This window comes from Camellia sinensis, chromosome 4, assembly GCF_055761805.1.
Source record: "Camellia sinensis isolate YWXY chromosome 4, ASM5576180v1, whole genome shotgun sequence".
Lineage (NCBI taxonomy): Eukaryota > Viridiplantae > Streptophyta > Magnoliopsida > Ericales > Theaceae > Camellia > Camellia sinensis.
The window spans coordinates 79,881,192-79,900,507 of NC_138964.1; the positions used below are offsets into that span (position 1 = coordinate 79,881,192).

At 40.7% G+C, this 19,316-nt stretch overlaps 1 long non-coding RNA gene across 1 annotated transcript; it reads left to right on the plus strand.

Moving 5' to 3' along the window:
- Positions 1-4,862: 4,862 nt before the first annotated feature.
- LOC114279864 (uncharacterized) lies at positions 4,863-18,162 on the plus strand. Its single transcript, XR_003635411.2, has 3 exons — positions 4,863-6,140; positions 17,612-17,773; positions 17,860-18,162. It is a non-coding gene; the product is annotated as an uncharacterized LOC114279864 (long non-coding RNA).
- Positions 18,163-19,316: the final 1,154 nt, after the last annotated feature.

Genomic DNA, 19,316 nt, shown 5'->3' on the forward strand with positions numbered 1-19,316 from the left:
CAGTGGGTTTTGGGGGCTTATTTTGCATGTTGAAACTCTGTTTTTGGTTGTGTAGCCCATGCCATGAGTGGTTGAGGTGGTTGTGGTACAATGCCCTCTTGTTGGTCTTGAATCCACCTTTGTTTTGCATCCATTCCTTAGCATGATTTGACCATGATCTATGCATACTTTAGTCTTGTTTTGGAATGCTAAGGGACTGTTTTAAGCCATTTTGGTCTGGTGGGGTTTGGTTAGTATAGCTATGATTTGGAACCCTTTGCTAGCTTCAAGATTTGGGCCCTATTGCATGCCTTGCTTGCATATTTTGTTAGATTTGGCATCATTCTTCATGTGATTTCAGAGCCTATTATAAAGCCATGTTCTCATACTTACCACCCCTCACTCATATTTGAAAGTTAGACATTGCGGTCTAGGTAGTGGCCCAATTAGCATGCTTGAATACTTTGCATTTAGTTGCCTTCACCCATTGCTCTGGCCACTGTTTTGGGGTGTGGCTGAGGCCTCCCATTTCAGTTTAAGTCCCTCCTTGTGTATAATTGCATGTTTGACATATTGCCTCTAATTACATGCTTACATTATACCATGTTTGCATCACATGTTAGGTTGCATCACATTGTAGCATTGCATACGTGGCACATTACACACTTGCATTTGGCACATTACATACTTGCATGATAGGTTACCTTGCATTTTGCATGTCTTGTAACTTAGTCTCATGTTGCATATTTGAGCCACATTGCATACGTGCACTACATTTTGCTTGGTTTGGGGTGTCAAACCAAGCATGAGGATTGAGGGGCGTTCGTACTTAAAGTGACGAAACACGTCTCAATCCTCGGTCGCCGATACCCTTGATCTCAACATGATAGGGCATTGGCTTTCATTGGTTTGTTGCATGCATTTACATTAAATTGCAAACTTGGTACCTTTGGCCATCATGCATCGAAATGCGTGATTGGTGGCCCGAGTACCAAGGGCCACACTCCCTTGAGTCCATAACGTGATTGGGAGAGTGGCCATGCACACATTTGCTTGAAAATTCCATGCCATGCATTGCTTGCCCTCTGTTGCTGTCAAAAACAGGTTTCTGCAGGAAGAAATACATCATCCTAGCATTTCGAGGTGGGGCTGCGGCCATCCTCTTTCCGCATTTAATTTGTTAATTAAATAAAAGATATGTAATACTTAATTAGTTAGAAGACTTAATTATCTATTTGTTTTGTAATATTTATTCGGACCCTCTGAACGAGGGTAATTATGTAATAAGTGTGTGTGAGTGTGTGTGAGTGTGTGTATGTCTTCCAACCCCCACTTCTTTCTCACTTTTACTTACCTTCTTTCAATAGTTAGTATTAGGGCATATTTAAATTAGCATACCTTATGATATGCACGCGTGTATCCATACATTTGTCTTGCATACAACGGGTTCGACGCATCATACTAACTGCATTGTATTTCAATTCCAAGTTGAATACGTGTTAGTTGTAGCATCATCATATGCCATCTTTGAATAGCCAGGCCTATTGTAGTTGCATCTTGCATTTGTTGCATTAGCCATCTTAACATGAACTAGGATCATGCATATGATTATTAACTAGTTTCTGTTTTGGCTTGGAGTACTCAGTAAGCATTTATGTTTTAGCATCCTTGCATGAGTGTAAGTGTTGCCATGATAGCATACTTGCCATGAGGCTATGTGCTTATGTGTTATAACTGCCTGAATGCCTATGGGTGAAGGCTGGGTTGCTTGAGTTGGAATAATTCGTCGAAACCCGTGTTTTAGCCTACTTGCGAGTAGCAAATTTCAATCCATTTTCAAAACAAACGGATATGCGATGTTTTGTTCCAATTCAGGGAATTCAGTCTATACTTGTATGTTGTGCGCATCATGTAGTAAATCTAGACTAATAACCGGTTTAAGAACGCATAAGGTTTTCAAAACAAGATATCATGGTTAGTAGAGGCCGATCTTCGGATCGGGCGAGCGGGGGTGCTCATAGCTAACCTTCCCCAATCGTACCCAAGTTCCCGAGCCGAAGCAACTTTGGTGATGACGGACACATGGCCTTAGGCAAACAAGTCAGGGTTTCCTAAATTCTCCCATAAAAAATATTTAGGTAGCGACTCTGTATCTGGCAAAGCCGCCCATGCTTGGCACTTCTTTACAAAAAAATCTATTTTCAAAAATGATTTGTCGGATTTAGACTGTTTGGTTCAGATTTAGAACCGTGACAATTTGAGTCCTGAACTGTAGTGAGCCCAAAACGAACAAAACGAGGATTCCCTCCCGGGGCGTTCGGGGGACGTCTACACATAGGCTCTACAAATTACGCTAATCACAATGGCGTAGTCAATTTCGATTTCTGTGGTCAATAAGGCCTTCAATTTTCAGTTTACAACAGTAAGTTGAACAGATACATGACCAAAGCCACATATAATCATGCAATTAATACCCAAATTCAAATTAATCACATAATCACAACATAATCGTGATTAATTAACTTAACACAAGACAGGGATATCACACTCTAGGTACATATTGCGTATGTATTGCATTAGTTGATTGCATATATGATCATGCATATATTAAACTATTTCTTTGGCCCACTCCAGCGAGTGCTAAGTAAGCAATTCTTTGCTTTAGCATATTGCATGTGCATGTTATCTACCGTATGCATTGTTATACCATGAGGCTGGATGCTTAATTGAATTATTTGTATGAATGCCAGTAGATGGAGGTTGTGTTACTTGTATTAGAATTTAATTGATTTTTATACTTCTCAGTTTGTACAAAAAGGCTTTTCAAAAATACATGAAATCAAAACATAGTCAAAATCAGTGACAATCTATACTTGATTGCCTTAGATAGTAATGTTAACATTAATAATAACTAGAATATGAATATATATTGATTATAAAAACAACATCATAACTTAGTAAACGCCAATTTTTTGATCAGGTGAGTGGGGGTACTCAATTAATGACCTTCCCCCCCTCATACCTAAGTTCCTGAGTGAAGACACTTTGGTTATGACGGATAGTGGCCTTTGGCACGAGTCACAAGTTTCTTAATTTTCTCAAAAGATTAGGTGGTGCCTCTGAGATCTGGTGATGTAGTCCATTTGTAGCAAAATATTCGTAATAAAATTGTTTTTTACCAAAAAATTGTTTGATTTGGACTCTCATCTTTTGTTTCACGTTGTACTAGTGAGACTACATCAGGAGATTAGGAGTTTGAGCTGTTGAGAACGCTTGGTAACCTCCAAAGGCATCCCACAACCACTCTTTTGCCCAATCCGAAGATTGAGCTCTACTAATATTCTACTTTATGATTTTAATGACTAAGTATTTCATATAAAATTCATTATTAACCTTAAAACCTTTATTAATACTAAAACTAGGTGATTTGAATAAAATAAATACCATTTATTTTCTATTCAAATTATAAAGTCATATTTTTCAAAACTAATGATTTTTCAACAACAACAACAACAACCAAAAAAAAAAAAAAAACAGAAAGAAAAGAAAAGAAAAGAAAAGAAAAAGAGATATTTGACATAGTATGGCTATAAACTTGAACTAAAATAAACAATATTAAGAAAAGCATCCAAAACCTCCAATTTTGCACAAAAAGGCATATAGACTTAATTTATTGAAAACAATGCAACCAAGAACATGTATATACTATAAAGAACAAAGAAACTTACCCTGATTCCCTTGCTAGCATCTTACATGTATTTTTATAAAATAAATATGATCCTAAATATACAACTAATCATACAAATATAAACCTAAGGCCGATTTGAGGGTACTGATTATGATTTCATGCAAATGCAACACTCAACAAATAAAAAGAGAAAAATATGCTAAATTAGATGATGATCAAATTAGTCTATACGCATGAATATTACATGAAATTAACTAAAACATGTTGTTTAAATAAAATAAACAAGACATGCGAATGCAAGGCGAAAGTTAAACAAAACTAACACCCTACACAATGACCATGTTATGCTAAAAACCCACCATGATTGTGTAGTGAAAATAAACTAGAAAAAGGTACTGAAATAAATAAAAGAAAGAGGTTTACTTGCTGGTTTACCTGAACATAATTTTGATAATAAATTATATATTTTAAGGCTTTGATCATTTAGTTACGAATGTTAGATTAACTTGGTTTTTGTCATGGACATTCTATTTGGTGAACTTTACAATATAATGGTTCGAATCATCAAAATAATCTCAATATTGATTCCAGAAGAGAAGCACAACAAGCTACTATGCCTTCAAGGCACAACAGTAACCCATTCTCCATATGTTAAAGCTTTTGTTCTAATGCATAAGGAAACTTGTCCTTGTATAAAATCTATGATGTACAAAAGTCTCTTATGGTAAGACTCTATATAATGATGCTTTGTATCTTTATATTTATCAATTCTTCTAGTTCTACCGAGATTTTGCCCACCTGAATCGTCCGTATGAGCTAGATGGGTTTGGGGGATTGTTTATCCCAGTTGCTCTAAACATACAGGCTGTGTTTGATTTGATTTTGAGAGATAAATTTTTTTAAAAAAATCTTAGGAAAAGAGTTAAAAATTTTTTTTGATTTGTTTGGTTGTATATTTTGAAAATAGTTTTAGAGTGTGGGTGTTTGGGATGATTTGATATTTTGTTATAGTTGAGTAGATGTGTGTAAAAGAAAACGTAATTGAGAATGAGATACAGAAAAAGTGATTGATTGATGTATAGGAGATAGAAAGTGATTTAGGAAATTTTTTTTTTCTAAAATCACTAAACAAAAAAAAAATTTAAAAATTTTCTCCAAAATTTATTTCTCAAAAACAAACCAAACAAGGCCCCAATGTGTTTCACGTGCCCAAGCTTTACTCTCTCTCTCTCTCTCTCTCTCTCTCTCAACGGAAAAAGATGAGATTTATGAATCTGGTAGATTCATGAGTCTAAACCTGTTCAATGTTTAATCAACCAAGCCGATACAGATCTCTGATCAGATTCATCTAAAATCCAATCAAGAACACACCCAATTTCAAAACTATTTTTTGCTCTCAGACAAACCCAACGACTTATCTCATCCTCCACCGTTTCTGCTATTCTCATTAAAGAAGAAACTGAGAGTTCGAATCAACAAATCATCCGACTCGATTTCAATGGATACATGGTTCTCAAAGCTAATTCCATCAACAAAGCCCTCGCCGAGGCTGTTGAATGTCCTCATCGGTGATTCTCTCATTGCTTTTGCCATTGAATTCATTGCCATATCGACGATCGAATTCATACATATACACTAGACTGCTGCATTGCTCATGGCTTTAGTTGTTCTGGGTATGAGAGGAGAGAGAAGAGGAGAGCGAGAGGGATTGGTGGTCGAATCTCATCATCGGTGGTCGTGCGAGGAGAGAGGAAGGTGAGAGAAGAGAAGAGATGGTCAGATCTCATTGTCATTAGTGGTGTGGTGATCGGTTCTCATGTCGTCGATGGTGTCATTGTCGTCAAAGCGAAGACCAAAGAGAGAGAGCACTATTAGGAAAAAGAGAGAGAGGGAGGGGGTTTGTTTTGGGCAGAGAGAAGAGAGAGAGAAAAGAGTGTGAGTCTGAGGAAAGAGAGAAGAGCGTGGATCTTTTTTTGGTTTGAAGGGTGCCACATAATTCGGGCATACTTAGGCTAAGGATTTTGTGTACTCCAAAAATTATTATATATTTATATCGGTTCTGCTATGTAGCTCGAAAGACGATGGCTCGAGTGGCTTAAATTTATGTTTGTATTGAACTTGTTACTTCTGTATACGCCTGATACACCCATAATTCATTTCATTTCAAAAAAAAGAAAAAAAAGAAAAGAGAACAGAACAGAGAGTAGAGAGAGAGAGAAAGAGAGAGAAGCACCGTCTCATCGTAACCTAGTGGAGGAGTCTGGTCGCTGCTGCTGCTGTTTGATCGGAGTAGGAGAGGAGGAAGTTTGTGTGCCGCAGAGTAATCGGAGTCTTCACTGACTTGGAACCGGTCTGTTCGTAACCTAGTGGAACCGTCTCTTTGTGCCGCCACTACTGTTGTTTGATCGGGGTAGGAGAGGAGGAAGTTTGTGTGTCGCAGAGTAATCAGAGTCTTCACTGAGTTGTGGATAAGGTATTTCCCTTTGACGTTTTATTTCCCCTTGTGTCCTCTTCCATTGCCTTGTCATTGTGGCTGCCATGGCTGGTAGCTAAATTTCAATGTGGCTGCCATGACTGCTCTTCTATTGCTCTATTAGAAGATTATTCTTAAGATAATTGTGAAAATAAATTATTTTACTGTCCATTAAGTGATCCACTCGTCCCCATTTCAGCCAGCAAGAATGTCGTAACATGCTCTGGTTGCCTATGCATACTGGTTAGACAAAAGTTAAAAAGGACTTATAATAGAATATTTATAATAATAATACAACAGTAATAATTTAACAGAAAAAGAACAGAAAACGAAGAAATATGCTTTTCTAGCTAGAATTGTATCTCATTTTTTGTTGAGTAGACCCAAATTAAATTGTACCTCATTTTTGCCAATTAAGTAAACTATTAGCTTGATCAAACTAATTAAGTAAACTGCCATGGCTGCTAGCTAAGTTTCAATGTGGCTAGTTAGAATTGTATCTCATTTTTGGTTGAGTAGACCCAAATTGAACTATACCCCAATTAAGTAAACTATTAGCTTGATCAAACTAAGTAAGTGAACTGTCGTGGCTACTAGCTAAGTTTCAATGTGCCTACCATGGCTGCTCTTCGATTGGTCTATAAGATTATTCTTAAGATGAATGTGAAAATAAGATTATTGTTAAGATGAATGTGAAAAATTAGCAGATTGAGATGTAGCTGCTCATCCATGGCATGGCTGCCCTTACTAGAGCCTTTGTTTCAAAGTCATTCTCTACTATTATTAAAAAAAAAAAATGGATTTATTTATTTATTTATTCACATGCATAATATCATTTTTGTCTCAGCAAAATTTGATAGAAAATCATCCACAAATACCAATTATAACAGTATAATAGCAATTTTAACGATTTTAACATCTTAACATTTTAATCATTTTAACAGTAGTTTAATCATTTCTTCTATCTTGTTTTGTAGCTCACTAGCTTAACATCATTGTTCTGATTCATCTTTGAAGAATGTAATTTGTTCATTACGCAAATCCTTCACAATTTAGATTTATGAATGTGGTTAGTAGCTATTACCCCAGACAATTTCTACTTGCTTTGAAATTGCAACTAACGATGTCTATTCTATTTGACTTTGAAGCTACAATGGATATTGATTCAAACAATAATTCATTGAATAGGAGTGAGGAAGTTGAAGAACAGGATAACAATCTTTCATTTAACAAAATGGTGAAGTTAAAGAACCTAAGAAGGGGATGTATTTTACCTCAAAACAAGAAGTGTACGCATTTTATGTAAAATATGTGAAACACTATGGATTTGCTATAGCTTTTAGATCACAAAATCTAACAAGTGATGGGGACGTGAAGTACTTTGGAATTGAATGTACTCGGACGCGGATCATAACAAAAAGATTAAAGGTAAATCCCTTAGAACCTTCTTTGTCATCAAAAATTGATTGTAAAGCAAGGATAAGAGCCAATCTACAAAACAATAGAAGATATAAGTTAACCACAGTTGTGCTTGAGCACACTCGTGATTTGATTCCTACTGACTCACGACATTTTGCAATGAATAAGAGGATTCTTACTTCGGTGAAGAGGAGACTAGAAGTGAACGATGCAGCAGGGATTGGGGTGGTGAGGAATTTTCATTCCATAGTCGTTGAAGCAGGGGGATATAAGGCATTAACGTTTGATGAACAAGGTGCAAGGAATTATATTGAGAATGCTAGAAGATTGAGATTTGGGCTAGGAGACTCCAAATCAGTTACACTTTATTTCCATAAAATGCAACAACAAAATTCAAACTTCTATTCGGCAATTGACCTTGATGAAGATAGTCTCATGCGAAACTTGTTTTGGACAAATGCAAGTAGTAGGGCGGCTTATAAAGCATTTGGGGATGTTGTCTTATTTGCCACAACCTATTTGACAAACAAACATGATATGCCATTTGCTCTGTTTGTAGGAGTTAATCACCATGGGCAGTCAATTTTGTTTGGTTGTGGGTTGTTATCTAATGAGAGCATTGAGACATTTGTTTGGCTATTTAAAGAATGGTTAAGTTGCATGTTAGATGCTCCTCCAAAAGCTATAATAACCGACTAGTGTAAAGCTATGCAAAATGCCATAGAAATTGTCTTCCCACAGGCTCGACAGTGTTGTTGCTTATGGCATGTAATGAAGAAAATTCCGGAGAAACTAAGAGGATATTCACAATATGAAGGCATAAAGGTTGCTTTGCAAAATGCAGTTTATGATTCATTTACAAAAGATGAATTTGAGGAAAATTTGCTTGCAATGGTTGCAAAATCTGAATGATAATGAGTGGTTGGTGGTATTGTACCATGAGCGACATAAGTGGATTTCTATCTATGTTAAAGACATATTTTGGGCTAACATATCAACTACCGGTAGAAGTGAGAGCATGAATACATTTTTTGATGGATATATGAACTCGAAGACTACCTTAAAGTAATTTGTTGAGTAATATGACAATGCCTTGAGAAGTAAGGTGGAAAAGGAGACAAAAGCAGATTTCAAATCTCGTAACCAAGTGGATGATTGCTTAACGGTGCATAATTTTGAGAAGCAATTTCGTGCAAAGTACACAAATGCAAAATTTAATAAAGTTCAAGAAGAAATGAAGTGTCTAGTGTACTATCATCCAAATCTTGCAAAAGAGGAGGGATCAATTTGTACCTATCATGTGAGGGAGGCTATTCTTCTAGGTGAGGGTATGAAGAAAGTAGAATTTATTGTGTACTGTAATTCAACTGAATGTGAGCTCCAATGTATGTGTCGGTTGTTTGAGTTTAGAGGTATTATGTGCGCCCATTTACTTAGTGTACTCATTGAGAGGTCCATATATGAGGTGCCAAATAAATATATTGTTTCGAGATGGAGAAAAGATTTGGAAAGAGGGTATACATGCATTCCAACCACATATACAAAATTTGGGGCTACTATAAATCCAAAGTTGCATGATTCCTATCACAAGACGTTGGATAAGATCCTAGAACGTGCCACCAATGATGATGGTAAACACAAAGTGATTCAACTTGGGTTGAGGGAGATCAAGGATCAAGTGAGAACAACTGAATCAGGTACTGCGAGTAATGTGCCATGTACTAGTAATGTACCACCTTTTACTAGTATTGTACCCACATTCCCATACTTCACCGAAAAGTCCGCCTGGTCTCAATACTACAAAAGCAAGCAACACTCGCAAGGTACTCAATCCTTTGGTTGCTCGCTGAAGAGGCTGATAAAATAGTGAATCGGTTGAAGGGAAAGAATAAGAAGACTACTTCCGCACAGGTAAATGCTTGGCGTAGGTTGTTTCATAAGGTTTTTGTGGATTTATAGTTTAATGCTTGAAATTAGTAATGAAATTTTGTTACTATTTGATGATAGGTGCCGCAAGATTAACCTTACTATTTTCCTTCTGTCGTTGGCACACAAGACAATATGTATGTACCGGTATGTGTTGAATGGACTTAATATATTGCACTTTGTTTGTTGTTGGGTTTTATTAGAAGGCTTCAAATTATTAATAACATTGTCTTACTATATAATGATAAGGTGTCGCTGTAGCACCCGACTTTCTTTGTGCACCCCCTTTCGGAGAATGCGCGAATTCGTCTTACTACAGTTCGGACTCCTGTCACAGTTTTGAATCTGATCTCACAAAGTGCAACGTGAGACTGATAAACACCAAAGAGTCCAAATTTGGCAATTGGTTTTGAAAAATCGATTTTGAATCAAAAAGCACTAAACATGGACTGCTTTGTTAGATTACAGAGTTGCCACCTAAATGTTTTATTTTTGAGAAATTTAGGAAACCATGACTCGTGCCAAAGGCCACGTGTCCGTCATCACCAAAGTTGCCTCGGCTCGGGAACTTGGGTACGAGAGGGGAAGGTCCTGAAATGAGCACCCCTCCTCACCCAATCAAAGATCGGCCTCTACTAAAGATGATATGTTGTTTTATAAACCCATGTGTTCTTATTCCGGTTATTAATCTAACTTACTATGTGATGCGCACAACATACAAGTATAGACTCGATCATGAGAATTTGAACAAAACAACTCATGTTTGTTTTTGAAAATGGTTTGAAAGTGCTACTCACAAGTAGGCTAAAGCACAGATTTGCCACCCTCAAGTGGGCTTAAAACATGATGATTTTGCCACTTCACAAAGTGGGCTTAAAACATACATTTGATGAATTGTTCCAATTCATGCAATCAAGCCTTCATCCACAGGCATTCATGCAGTTTATCAGTTAAGAAAATAGCCTCATGGTAAGCATGCTAACATGGCAACACTCACACTCATGCAAGGATGCTAAAGCGTAAACACTTACAGTGTACTCCGAGCCAAAACGGAAAACTACTTAGAAATCATGCATGATCCTAGTTTATGTTAAGATGCCTAATGCAACACATGCAATATGCAACTAAATAGGCTCGGCTATCTAAATGGCATACGAATGCAACACTTGATAACATGCTTCGAAACACGTATTCAAGTAGGTATTGAAATACAATGCAGTTTGAATGATGTGTCGACCCGGTGCATGCAAGACAAATGAATGATGCACGCATGCAAGCATAAGATATGCTAATCAAAATATGCCCTAAACTAACCATCGAAAGTGGTTAAATAAAAGGGAGAAAGACGTGGGGTTGGAAGACATGCACACACACACACACGCACGCAACCTTATTACAACATTGCGCCCTCTCGAAGGAGGGTCCGAATAAATAAGCTAAGCTACTTATTACAAATCAATTAATTAACTAATTCTAGCTAATTAATTACAACAAACCAAATAAAATAACTAATTACACAAATTAGCTAAAATATTACAACACTCGAATAATTAGCTACGCTAACTAATTAAAGCGATAAAATGGCCTCGCAGGTGAGGGAGACATGCAAGCTCGGTTGGTGTCGTCCCGGAAATCTATTGCTTTGTCGTCAATTGCCTCTGTTTTCACTCGCCTTGGTTACTGAATATTGAACCAACCTCCTTACTGCTTCTACTCCAAAGCAGAACATTTTCTACACAAAATTGGACTGGTGGCCGGTTGGCCACAAAAAGTGGCTGCGGGCCACCTTAACTGGCCAGTCGGCTAGTGAAAGTGGCCGGTTGGCTACTTGAACTGGCCGGTCGGCCACCTGCTTTTCCAGGCTCCTGGTTTTGTTGCAACAGAGAACAACAGAGGCACTGCAATGTATTTTGTAGGTAATGTGTGTAGCTTCACTCTCCTTATCATGTCTCAAGCTCAAAAGAGGGTGGCACTCGGCTTTCAAGCCACCAACCAAGCATCTCAATGCATGATGGCCCAAAAACCAAGCTTGTACAAGCTTTATGAATGCACACACAAGACTCAAGAGGCCTCCACCCTATCATGCACAATCAAGGGGGACGACGACCAAGAAATGTGACACGTTTAATCACTTTCAATATGAAACGTCTCACATTTCTTGTGTTTAGATTAACGTCTAATCCAAACACAATGCAATGCAAACAACATGCTTATCTTTCACATGTTTTACTTGTATTCTTGTTTACTCATTTTAGCTTACCAATTAGTCCATTAACCGATTAAGTTCAATGTGCAAAGTCCTCTAGTTTGAAAGACGACCTAAGCTTCGAGTACCTTGAGCATGAAGAAAGTATCACGCTGTTGGTTAGTAGAAATCCTCAAGGGAGGATTAAAACCAGTAGACATGAATGCCTCAAGTTCATGCTCAAGCCAACAAGGGGCTTAAGGCCACTTTCAAGGTCAATGAAAGTTTAAAACAATGGAGTGCAATGACACATATTTCAGCACTGAGATACCATACTAAGTGACTAAAAAAACAATGCGAACAACTTATGTAATGCATGCTCAAGAAGCCAAATATATTAAGCTAGTAATGAGCATCACTCTAGAAGCATGCAATATCAAACTCAAAGGACCAAACCAACTCTGGACAAACCTCGAATATGTCAAAACAGAGGCCAAAACATGCTGAAATGGAAGTCCATGAGGCAATAAAATCATGCTTAAGTATTGGCTCGCAAACAAGGCATAAGGCACAACTCACAAAAGCTATGAACGAGTAGAATATGTGAGAACGTGACTATGCTATATGTGCTGAAATCATGTGAGAAATGAGGCTAAGGCATGCAAACAACTCAAGCAAAGCATGCTAGGAACATTGAAACTCAAAGCTAGTCAAGGGCCTTTAAACTACAACCATGCACAACAAGTCTCACATGGCCAAGACCACTCAAAATGGAGCTAAAGCATGCTAAAATATGAACAAAAACACGCTGAGAAGGAGCTAACACTAGCTAAAATGATTGGCTCAAGCATGAAGCATGTTAGGCCAACAAACATGATTGCACTACAAGTACCAAAAACAAGCAAGAGGTGACCGAAACACCAAAAAATAGAGTTAAAGCATGACAAAATAAAGCCAAAAACATGCTTGAGCTAAGTCACCAAAGAGTAGAAAAGCATGCTCAAGTATGAGGCCATCAATACAAGCAAACAAGATACAAGGAGAGGGGATGACCCCCTCCTATTTTAAGCCTCAAAACCAACTTTCTACCACTAAAATTCCTCTGAGTTTCAGTGGTAGAAAGGCCAAACAAGGGTCATTACAAAGGCTAAAAAAGATGGCTTAAGAGGCTTTACAAGCCAAAGAGCAAAAGAGGGAAAACATCCCCTAACCAAGCAACACTTAAACCCACATTTTAAAGCCTTAAAATCAGAGTTTTTAAGAGGTTAAAAGTAGCCTTGAAATAGCATGCAAAGGTGGTCAAGCACTTAAACAAAACAAAGCTTAAAAAGGGAATATGCTCACCCTTGAAGGACTGTATCAAGACAGCAGCTTTTCTGAGCCAAGACCAGCTTTAGGAACTCCAAACAAGCCTTAAGAAATCTCAGCTCCAAGGTCAAGATGTTTGGCTAAGGGGTTGTAGGCAAAATATGTGAAGAACACTCACTTTCCAGCACAATATAGAGAGAAAGGGAGAGAATTCTAAAGAGTGAGTGCAATTTAGACTTTAAATTTTCTGAACCCCAAACAAGGGGGAGGGACCCCTCCTTATATAGAACAAGCAAGCCAAAGCTTTCTTGACAAGCTAGAAGCTTGTTTGAATCCATCCATACATGTGTATGGACGAAACACTCAGTGTGCAACAGCTGGCTCAAAAGATCTGAAAATATCTGAAAAAAGAGAGAATTGGCCGTCGGCCACTTCAAATGGCCGGTAGGTCATTTCAACTAGCCGACCGGACACTTTAAGTGGCTGGCAAGGAGAAAAAGTGGCTGACAAATGCCAAAAGTGGCCGGCATGGCCCTTCTCCCCTCCAAGCAAGAGGCACCAAGGTCTGCCCAAAAACAAGGCCAAAACACAGAGGGTTTAGAGGCTCAAAGACACGGTACCCAGCCGAGAACCTCGGGCACTCAAAACGAACACAAACAAGCACAATCATCGCGCGCACAAACGATGACGTCTGAGTCTTAAGGTCGGTCAAAACTGGGGTGTCTACAGTTGCCCCTTTTTGACAGAACTCGGAAGTCATAAAATGACGGGAGTGAATGTCAAAGCCCAGATACGACCCATTTTTGGCAAGGCCGAAGACTTAGACAAACAAGCAAGATAACAAAAAAAGATGCGCCCGCAGGCAGGGACGAAATGCAAAAGGCATGCACAATGCAGAACATAACTTATGATCATGCAAAAAGGGCTGTAACGAAGCATTTGAATGCAAGAATTATGCAAAGAAAACAAGACATTTTAAGCGAACCAAGTACAACCATCTCACTCATGAGAAGAAGTAAGTAAATAAACACGGCACAAGCGAGAATCACAAGTCGAATCACATTTCACACAGAAAGGATGTAAGAAAATTATGCAAACTTAACTGCGCCTCACGCAGGAAAGGCAAAAAGCAACAACCGTCGAGTGCACCACAGACGGTGAACAAGATCCCAACGCGTGGCGCACATGGGGAATGAAGCAATGATAACACGTGAAACACATTCAAATATGATGCGATCAAAGTAAAGAGCAGTATAAGCATCTGAGTTAGTCCGGATGCATTTAACCAAAGCATCCTAATGCACCACACGCGAGAGGGAAAGGGGGGGCGGTGCAAGCACATGAGGGTGGTATAAACATTGGAGCACATCCTAATGTTTCTTAACCATCAAGGTGGTATAAGCGTCGGGCACACAGTCCAACCGCTTCCAACCGAAACAAGGTATAAGCGTCGAACACACGTCCCAAACGCTTCCAACCAAAGCAAGGTATAAGCGTCGGGCACACGCCCCAAACGCTTCCAACCAAAGTGGTGATACAAGCACCAGGACACAACCCAAATGCTTCTAACCAAATGGGGCAAGGTGGTATAGACATCGGGCACACGACCTAATGTCTCTAACCTGCAAGGCGGCATAAGCGTCGGGCACACGGTCCAAACACTTCTAATCGAAAGGGCAGTATAAACATCGGGTCCGCAACCCAATGCTTCTAACCAAAGGGGTGGTATAAACACCGGGCGTACCCAAGTGTTTCTAACCAAGGGAGTATAAACATCGAGCGCACGACCCAATGTCTCTAACCGACAAGGTGGTATAAGTGTCGGACACACGGTTCAAATGCTTCTAACCAAAACAAGGAGGTATAAGCGTCGAGCACACGCCCCAAATGCTTCTAACCAAAGCAGAGAGGTATAAGCGTCGGGCATACGCCCCAAAGCTTCTAACCAAAGCAGAGAGATATAAGCGTCGGGCACACACCCCAAAAGCTTCTAACCAAAGCAGAGAGGTATAAGCATTAGACATACACCCCAAACACTTCTAACCAAAGCAGAGAGGTATAAGCATCAGGCACACACCCCAAACGCTTCTAACCAAAGTAGAGAGGTATAAGCGTCAGGCACACGCCCCAAACGCTTCTAACTAACAAAATGCGAGAGAGGAATGGTTTTACTCGGGATCCCTCTGAATGAACCATACATACAATATCGTCTGGTTGCGCCAGCTTCAAATGAACCATACATACAATATCTTGCCTGCATAAGAAAGAAACTTTACAGGTATAATGCAATAAAATGCATGTTCTATGCGAGATTGACAGCATGACACAATGCTTAGCGAGGCATGTTTCATGCACATCATGCAAAGAATGAAACGAAAGCATATTTTATGTGACAAAACATGGAGCACATTCTATGCAATACCGAATGCATGCACAATGCAACAAGCACGGGCAACTTCTATATGAATGTAACGGCATGCGCAATGCAATACAACATGATAGGCATATTCTATGCAGCATAGAAACATGGGTAATGCAATGCGTTGCATCTTACGTATTCTGTGCTCAATGACGACGATGCACATGCAATGCAACATCGATAGCATGCTCAATGTGAAACATCGAATAAAGAAATGCGTGTCTGAAAAAGACCAATTCAGTTGCAAACTCCGATTTACCTCTCAGAGGAGTCACAATGTATTTCAAAAAGGATACACGCCGTGCATGCGGGCTGATGATAAGTCACGCATCGAAGGCATGAGTCGAACTTTTGGGAGACATTGTGAGCTGAAAAGTGGTCTTTTCTTGCACTTTCTCAAGAACCAAGGACTCCTAACAGCCTGAAAACACACAGGGAGTACACTGGAATCCTGCCAGTCACCCTGGAAGCATGCCGGCCACTTGCCATATCTATCGGCCACATAAGTGGTCGGTAGGCCAGAAAAACTGGCCGGTCGGCTAGTTGCAACAGATTCGGGGCAGTTCGGTCCTTTTGCATTCGGATCTTTAAAAACTCATATCCAAATCACTTTTCGTCACACATACAAAGCCGAAATCCCCTCCTCCTTGCTCCCAAACACTTTTCCTCCTCAGATTCGTGCCCCACACGCGTTTTCCAACGCCTCTTGCGAAGTTGATTCGCAAAATACTTTTGATTCTCTTCGTTTTGAACCGAACGAAAGTTGTTTTAGGAGTCTTTTCATCTATTTTCACCATTTGATGTTTGTTTCCCCCAATTTTGGCTTGAGTTTGGCACCCTTTTCTCGAGCTTTGACTTTTTTTGACTTTTTCCCTTCCCGAGAGTTGACTTTTGTTGACTTTTGGCATTTTCGCCCCATTTTGCTAATTTTTGCCTTCTTTTCAGATGGCAAACAACGCGCCACATGGCGGAGGTTCTCCAAGGATGGAGGGGGAGCCCGAGCACATTCCATTACTGCCCAGAGTTCGGCCATTCGACCCCACGACGTATTATCCCGAGGCACATGTGCTACCACTCAGTACAGTCCGCCATTTCACTGGCTTTGCGCGGCGTGCACCTGCGGACCTACTACTAAGGGAGCTGGAGTCCCATTTGTCCCATGATGCCCCAGAGGTACACACCGCACTTTTACATTTTCTGCGATGTACTTTACATTTTTCGCATAGTTCGCACTTCTCGCACTATATTTCATCTGCTCGTTCTGAACACACGTACATACTGTATTCCTGCTCATTATGAACACATTCACACACTGTATTCCTACTCATTCTGAACATAGTCACACACTGTATTTCTGCTCATCCACACAGGTTGACTCCCGTTTCACCCGTGGATATGGGTCAACCACAGCGAGAGACTGGTACTCGGAGCTTTTTGACAGCGTTCAGTAGATTATTGACGAGGCAGAGTTTGGCTTATTCTGCTCGGGGCTCTCGCATCTTTTCGCGAGTAGAATCGTCTTAGGCACGTTAGTAGAGAGATTGTGGGACACCACCAACTTCTTTCATTTCTCTACCGCCGGGGACATGACGATGAACCCCGTATGATTTCACGATGCTGACCGGCCTTAAGGTGGGAGGCCAGCCGATCCCATATGACTCCGATATGGGTGAGTAGGAGGCAGCTTGGACTCATCTACTGGGGGCGCACCCATCTATTTATCACTCATCAGGCTTGGTTCGGTACACCTGGTTTACCGACCATTTCAGAGGGATGGAGCCCACGACGATCGAGGAGACAGAGCAATACGCCCGAGGCTTCCTCATGTTCCTCTTCGGCACTTCCTTGTTTGCCGACAGAGGGAACACAAGAGGGCTATATTTGTTGAGTGCCTTCGTGGATCTGTCTCAAGTGCGACACTATGATTGGGGGGGGGCACCAGTCTTGCTACCCTCTACTGTTATACGAGCTGGACCTCCCGCAGGAGCGGAAACATAGTGGACGGCTACTGGAGAGCCTGGGAGGTACACTTTACTGTTCAACTTTACATTTTCTGCTATGCTTTCTGCTTTGCATTTTTTGTACACTGCATACTGCACATTGCATAATCTGCTTTCTACTTTGCACCTGTACTTTCTATGCACTGTGCCATACTCTGCTTTCTGCATTTTCTGTATTCTGTATTCTCACTACCGCTGTCTTGCTTTTTCACAGCTATGGGTATATGCCTATTTCCCGACACTTGTTCTTGAGCCCGAGGTTAAGACGCCACCCCAGGTCCCCTATTTATGTCGATACGACGGTAGGTACCAGCCGAGAGCGCGGGAGACCCTCCCATATCTGCGCCAATATTTTGACACCATAAGGGTGACTGAGGTAACTCAAAACGTACAGTTTTTCCTATTTGCAGCTTCACTTCATTTTGCGTATCTACTAGCAACTAATGCACTTGCTGTCTGCAGATTACATGGCAGCCCTGGGCGGTGATGCCAGAGTTCGCTCAATTTCATTTTGCCGGAGCTCGGGGTGCCTCCCGATACCAGATCCTGCTCGAGGGACCCGTAGGCCGAGCCTGGTTCTTGGGTGAGTGCTTCATGCACCAGACATTGGGCTTGCCATTATAGTTAGTTCCTTTGCCACCTCTACCGTCTATACGGGACACATAGAGTTTCTGTCCTCAGGAGCTTATTGACATCATACGAGGCGCAGACGCAGACCGATTCATTAAGGATGGGGACTACATGACCTATATCCAGACGTACCTCATGCCTTGCATCGTCGAGTAGGGCTCGGACAGGTGGCTCTCCCTCGACGAGTAGGGCCCGGGCAGCGGATGCCCCTTCGACGAGCAAGGCTTGCGCACCGAGGGATGAGACTGGAGGGATGCCTTCTACTAGGCAGTGTGTTGGATGACCTGATCCCCCGACTGAGCTAACCAGTTGGCGGATCTCTGGAGTGCCTTATCGGATTCCGCTCGAGCCTCCATTGCTAGATCATTGATATGTTAGGACATCCAGCGCACCACAGGTATATTTTACAGCTTTTATGCATTTCAATTTCACTTAGATCCTTATTCATTCATGCACTCATGATCTCAACTTGCATTTGCAGCCTTCTGTAGAGTATGTCGAGGGGTTACTCCAGGAGATGGCCTCATTAGAGAGCATGGTCTCTAGGAGAGAGATGATGCTGAGCTCCCATGTGATTCCGATAATTTTTCAATTTTCTTGCATTTATCATACTTCTGCTGATACACAGAAACTGACACCTCATTGCACTGATGCACTGCATGTATAGATCACATCTGACACATTGCATTCACATACTGTATCGGATTTTTGCACGTACTCACTTTGCATAACATACTTGCATCTGATACAAATATTGTACCTGATGTATTCAAACTACCTTTTTCAGGTCACACCCCTTCAGATAGGACCATCTGAGCCTCCTCCAGTAGTAGGGAGAGAGATTCTGGCACCCAGCTAAAGGAGACGTCGGGAGCCTGCCGCACGCGATGATGACGATGAGTCCAGCAAGGGCGAGGAGCTAGGGAGTCCCCAGTCAGAGTCATCTGCGGGTGGGGGCGACGGCACCGGCTCAGGTTCTGAGGGTGGCAGCGATGCTGAGGAGGGCTCTGAGGATGGGAGCGGAGGTGACTCTGGTTTTGGTTCTGGCTCAGATCCAGATGGTGGCGCCGATGGCGATGGTGCAAAGTATGCTCAGCCGAGGAAGAGGATGAAAAGGGCCTCTGAATCCTGAGCTGGGTGGCACCGATTTAGATGCCTTCATTTTCTTTTCTTTTCTTTTTTTCCTTTGTTTTTGATTTGTTTCTCTTTTTGCTAGTAGTGTTAGCACCTTACACAGCCTTAGGCAGTTTTACTTTCTTTAAAACTTGTACTTTTTGTAAAGAGAAACC